This window comes from Punica granatum, unplaced genomic scaffold (genome assembly GCF_007655135.1).
Source record: "Punica granatum isolate Tunisia-2019 unplaced genomic scaffold, ASM765513v2 Contig00421, whole genome shotgun sequence".
In the NCBI taxonomy this organism is placed as follows: Eukaryota; Viridiplantae; Streptophyta; class Magnoliopsida; order Myrtales; family Lythraceae; genus Punica; species Punica granatum.
The window spans coordinates 56,737-63,660 of record NW_022204336.1 but is presented as its reverse complement, the minus strand read 5'-3'; the positions used below and the strand labels follow the sequence as shown (position 1 = coordinate 63,660).

The 6,924-nt window shown below is 30.7% G+C and overlaps 1 long non-coding RNA gene across 1 annotated transcript; it reads right to left on the bottom strand.

Annotated features, from left to right (window-relative positions):
- Positions 1-2,830: 2,830 nt before the first annotated feature.
- LOC116190334 lies at positions 2,831-3,669 on the bottom strand. Its single transcript, XR_004152653.1, has 2 exons — positions 3,479-3,669; positions 2,831-3,152 (listed from the first exon to the last, which is right to left on the bottom strand). It is a non-coding gene; the product is annotated as an uncharacterized LOC116190334 (long non-coding RNA).
- Between the last annotated feature and the right edge of the window lie 3,255 nt (positions 3,670-6,924).

Below are 6,924 nucleotides of genomic sequence, written 5' to 3'. Positions count from 1 at the left end.
TCACTACACAACAAAAGTCAACAACACAATTATTACTTTTTCATTTTTCTTCAATTTTTTTAATTATTCAATTCAATTTTTAATAATAAATTATCTCAACTATTCATTACTTTTCATATTTTTTTCTCATAATTTAACGATACAATCATTACAAATCAATTAAAATCAAAATCAGAATTTTAAAATCAAAATCCAATGCGAAATCAAACACAGCATTATATATCGTACAATATTTATTTGTGCTCCGTAGCCATTTAAATAGGTCCACCGCTTGTCCTCTTTTTTTTTGGCTGGCCTCTACTCTTTTCCAAGTTAATAAAATTAAAAGCAATGAGAGCGACACTCCTTGATCTGGATTAAGAGATCTTGATTTCTATTCTTACTAATGTGATTCTTTGTGCTTCTATATCTTTCCCTCTATCTTTTTATGCTAAATTCATGAACCTCATCTGAAACTGAAAATAATAATAATAATAATAATAATAAAAGCTGTGGGAATATGAAAGTAAAAAAGAAAAACCAAAACAAAGTAGATGCTAGATAATAGGAGTCGGCAATCAACTTAGTGGTCCCCTTTGATATAAAACAAAGTAATGCTAGCACGAAAACTGGAGCCAAGTGGTCACCTGCATGCGTGGTCCCCATTTAATAATTCAAACTTATCCGATCATTTGATATGTGGAACTTATAAACACATTTTCCATGTGCACCGTTTTGGCTTCGTGCACAATTTTGCTGGACATTGTATATACAAATACTTCTTTGGGCCATCCTGGAATTGTTATTAGCTATCTTGTAATGTTACGAGATCATCCCTACTAATCATAAAAAATAATCTATATATCTACAATCTATAACTATTATAAAATTATGAATCTCAATAACCTGTTTATCAATATTTCTTGTAATTCCATTTTACTGTTTTGTTTTATTTTAATAAATTTTAATTTCCATCCACAGTCTTGCCATGCATCTAGACCATTTCCTTCATCATACCTGGATAAATTTCACTTTACGTATTTAGAACATGTATCCCTTAAAAATAATATATAATTTTTGAATAATTATATTTTTATTTATGAGCTTAAAAAATTTATATATCATTTTCATAAAAATTATTTTGAATTAAAAAAACATATTGACTTCTTAATACTGTAAAAAAATTAATAATTAATTTCAAGTTTCATACTATAATTAAATAATAAAATTAGAGTAATTTTGCATGGTTAATATATATTTTTCAACAAATAGTCATAATTAGTATGCATCATATTATATATTTATTTAATAGCAAGTAAGAGAGATTTATTGTAAATGAATCGTTAAGATAAGTTTATATATATTTACTTCATTACCCATTTTTTAAAATATGTAAATCTTTTGACATCCTTGTTTAATTTTTTATATTATCATAAGTTCGTAAATAATAATAACAATTTTAATATTTTAATAGGAATTAGGTTAACATCCAATTAAATAAATGTGATTAAATCTACTCTATTTTGTTCAATAATGAGATAACATTTATTAACATATGAGCGAAATTTAATTATATGACCATAAGTTAAGAATTGATGATTTGTTATTATTTTTGGGAAGTTTTTATATGAAAAACTAATTATTTTTTTGTGTTCTATCTTTGTATTATACGTGGTTTCATCTTTTCATACATTTATTTCATTTATATAATAATTATATATTTTTTAAAAATAATTTGCTTCTTAGGAATCATAAAATTATCAAAAAGCAGTTTAAAGTTTCACACAATAATCTTCGAATAATTACCTTGATGAAGTTGGACTAATTAACTTATTCAATATTTTATCTTTCAAATTTCTCTTACGAATTTGATTTGATTTTATACTCAATTTCATATATTTTAATTTCTTCCGCATGCCAATAGTTTATGATTTAGTCCTATATATGATCAATTAATTGTTTTTCAATATAAGTTACATAATAATGTCCGATTAAATATTTCATTGTTATAAATTTATAAATTGACCATTTTAACCATACTAACTATGATCCCATTTAATGCAAAGTGCAGTCAATTTTACTATACATATATGGATATGGACAGATATGGATTAATTGGGTTAACGGTTGCATGTATTATGTCAGCCTGAGTCTGATATATATATATATACGCACTAGGATACGTATGCATGTATAGGCGGATGCATGGTGTATTGAGCTACACAAGGGAACGAGAGAGAATCATTCGAGTGAGTGCTCCCATTAGAGATCGTGCTAAAAGTTCTTGTGCCGTGGAACGTTTGGTTCTCGCTTAATACGTAGAGAGTCCATCCCTAGTGCTGTTGATGTTCATTCTTGGAGAAGATTTGGTATGTGATCAACTCCGCTAACCAGTTCTTGGGAAACCCCGTACAAAGGCTTCAAGAGCTATTCGAATTTATTCTCGGTTTTTTTTTTTTTTAAGATCAGGTTTGTAATGTGGGTCATGTTTACTGAATTTTTTTACACGGGTCTCTCATTTGTTATTTTCAGGGTTCCATGAACCACATGAGTCTCTAGGTCAGCCTTCCATCACATTTCCTAATAGAGTTGACGACCGTACCATTTTTTATCATAGAATTGGGAAAGTTACGTCGATTGATGGCAAAATAATTACAAGGGACCATATTGATGGCCGAAAAATCATTTAGGAACCAAAGTGATAATTTACTTATGTATTTTCTATTTCGAAAATATTCATACTTGTAAAATAATTTGATATGATTAAGATATGATTCTCATGCAAAGTACGTGATTCTTCTACTAGTATACTTGCAATAGACGAAGAGCAAATATAAACAACACGTATAACTAGATTAAGACGGACACGGAATAAAGAACATTTATTTCATAACTTTTAAGAGCGATGGGCATCGGCTCCCCTAATTAACATATTGAGGAGCTCATTCATATTATTCAATTTAGTGACACGATTGTTCACCCAATATTAGGGACTGCAGTGACAATGCAGGAGTCATCGACAACGACACGGACACGATTGCCTAAGTAGGGGCCGGTGACGGCGGTGATAGACGGGGGGATTATCACCACAAACACATTTGGATTCTCACTGATTATCGTTGTTGCCGCAACCCCCCCATTTTTCCCTACCAGCTCCGGCCACGAGCTCTTTCCTGTCAAAATTTCATCAATGGATCGTTGTTATCGTAATCAAATAAAGGTGCAAAGAAAGAAGTTTTTCACCTGATGGTCATGCACAACAACAAAGTAATACAACCCATTTACAACTTTAGTGACCAGATAATTTGGAAACCCAGGGCCAAAAAGTTGTTCAAGACAGTATAATCTTACATTCCACAAATTATGGCCTTGATAAGGCCGAGCAACATCGTGACGCCATTACGGTACGTATTATGTTGATGTGAAACTTTTAAATTGTATTATGAGACGAGAGATGGAATCACATTTCTAAATAATTTTACCTAGTTAAACAACTTACCAGGAACGTTGATGCTTGCCATAATTCAAACCCCGTCTGATGCTCTCTCTCTTATTCTTTTTTTTGCCCTTCTTTTTTTCTCTAGGCGTCTTTTAAATGGAATGGATGTGTTGAGCAACTATTGGTATGAATGTTTTGTATTTATAGAGGGGTGGGGACTCGGGAGGAGAGGGTTCAATAATAGAAAATGAAGAAAAGTCATCCATGTCAACTAGTTCAAACAGTTCGGCATTTGTTTCTCTTAAATAATGTTTCATATTTGAATCTTGTGTAAATGGATAAAATGTTTGTTGGAAGAGCTAGCTTTATCTCTAGTGAACCGATCCGGCTTAAATTGGATTTATTGGGGTATATTGGGCTTCCGGAACCAGTATGCATGCCAAAAATTGAAGAAAAGTAGGAGACTGTGGATGCAAAATCACATTTTTCAACGTTCCCGTCGAAAATAGAATTTTCATGGCCACCGGATATTTTCGTCATAACACTCAATCTACTAGAAGTGCACGGCCCAACGAGTGTATTATAACAAATTGGCCTAAGTCCCTTAATCTTTATCTTCTTCTATTTTAAAAGTTAATAAGTTTCTCATGATCTTTAGTCACTCTCGACAGGACGAAAAAATTTATATGTTAGAGCCGTTATATATTAAATCCATCATATCTAGCACCATTACTATGTACATGTGTATATATAGGTTATGTATATCTTAATATTCGGATATCTTCTACATGCTTCATGGATGAACAACTAACTAATTTTGGTAAGTGATCGATCGGGGAAAATAAATCAATGAGAAGGGTTTAGTGCAATCACTGCTTGTGCTATCTAGAACTAAATATGTAAAGGAAAAGCCCATTTTGTAACCGTTTTTGAAGTTGACTAAGGTTTACCTTATTGCAAAAGGGGAAATATATATATATATAACTTATATAATCTGAATTTACTAATTTCGCGCATAGTGAGGGCCATATGTCTAGCGTATTTGAAATAGACAGAACAAATGCAAATGGAACATAATATATGACCATCCATATATATATATATATATGGAAAATATATATGTGCTCTTTGATATATAATATATGAACATATATATGTGCTTTTTGATAAGTAAAATATTTTATTGTCTTAAGAAATCAATATATTTTTCAAAATTCAATATAATTATTACAAAAATTATAAATGAAAACTATAATGATATAGCGTTATGATCTTAAATTCATAAATAAAATAAAAAAAAATTAAAAATAAAAATATCACAAATATTGTTTTAAAAAACGAGGGGATAAAGTTTTATTCTCATTATTAAACTTGATAATCGTCAACTTATATTAATAATTAACAAAAATACGGTGATGCGTATAAATTGAAATAAGTAGTTTCAAAATATTATTGTAATAATTTCTTGATATGTGGCAAAAATAATTAACTTACTCTAATTTTTAAAAACAAAAAGTTAAGATAAATATTTGAAATTATAATTAATAATTGAAAATATATATTATTTTTAATCAGAAAATTCATGTTTCAAATGTAAATAATTACAATTAGGAATGGAAATAAACCCGTGCGTGCACTGGATAGAAAACTAGCATTAAGATATATCGAGACAGAAGTAACATTTATTTCATCACATTCAAGAGAGGGTTTCTATATCTGTTGTATCTTCTTCTGTAACACGACTTATTAGCAATAGCCACTCCACCCATTTCGTCGAGATAAAGAAGATGTGCTCTATCATAACTCATTCTTGGCAAGAAAAAAAGAGCAGTACCAATAAATCCATGACAGATTATTTGTAAAATGGCTCCATCCAGGACACGGTGATGGCGCTGCCCTCTTTGATCGTGGATGCCTCAACATTTGGGTTCTTACTGCCCTTTTTCCCTACCAGATCCGGCCACGAGCCTTTTCCTGCTAAAATTTTAACCGATCATTACTAGCTAATACAATCAATTAAAAGAGGAAAGAAATTAGTACAACTCAATACAACTTAGAGACATGATAATTTAGAAAATCGGGGGAGAAAAATGTTCGATACCATTCTGGTACGTACTTTTTTTGGTGCGAAACTTCTTAATATATAGCAATATGAGATGAGAAATCAGATCAGTCGTAAATAGTTATGACTAGATGTGCTAATGAGAACTTGAACTTGGGACTTTAGGAATAACATTCACAAACTCAAAATTGACTATTTGCAAGTGCAAGCAGGGACTTGAATAACATGTCTACTAAGTTAACATGTGTTATTATTTTGCTTGTTTACGATATTGTAAAAATAAAACTAATTCAAACAAATGGTTATATTGTGAAACTTATATCTAATTATTAAAAAATTAAAAAATACAACCAAATGCTTTTCACTTTTTCAAAATTCTCATTTTCATCCTTTAAATGCAGGGACGAACCTAGGATTTGGACTTAGGGGGCGAGATTCTTGAGGCGACGAACTATAGAATAGTTTTTTCGAGTTGGAAGTTGAAAATAAGAAATTTCATTAAAATTTGAAGGAGTACACATAAATTTCTTTAATGCGTAAAAATTATAGGGGTCGACTGTCACCCCCAGCCCTCCCTCGGTCCATCCCCGTTTAAATGTATATGGACCCGTTGCTTCTTACACACTTTTAACATGCCAATTGAGCTCTTAAAAGGCAGCTGTCCCACGATACATATATATCGTACAATATTTATTTGTGCTCCGTAGCCATTTAAATAGGAGTCCACCGCTTGTCCTCTTTTTTTTTTTTTTTTGGCTGGCCTCTTCTCTTTTCGAAGTTAATAAAATTAAAAGCAATGAAAGCGACACTCCTCGACCCGGATTAAGAGATCTTGATTTATGTTCTTATTAATGTGATTATCTATGCTTCTATATCTTCCCCTCTATCTATTTTATGCTAAGTCCATGAACCTCATCTGAAACTGAAAAATAATAATAATAATAATAATAATAATAATAATAATAATAATAATAAAAGCAGTGGGATTAATATGAAAGTAAAAAAGAAAAACTAAAAAAAAAAAAAGATGCTAGATAATAGGAGCCGGTAATCAACTTAGTGGTCCCCTTTGATATAAAACAAAGTGATGGCAGCACAAAAATTGGAACCAAGTGGTCACCTGCATGCGTGGTCCCCATTTAATATTTCAAACTTATCCGGCCATTTGATATGTGAAACTTATAAACACATTTTCCATGTGCACCCTTTTGGTTTCATGCACAATTTTGCTGGACATTGTATATACTTCTATGGGCCATCCTGGAATTGTTATTAGCTATCTTGTAATGTTACGGGATCATCCCTACTAATTATAAAAATTAATCTATAACTATTATAAAATTATGAATGTCAATAACCTGTTTATCAATATTTCTTGTAAGTCCATTTTACTCTTTTGATTTATTTTAATAAATTTTAATTTTCATCCACAGTCTTGCGATGC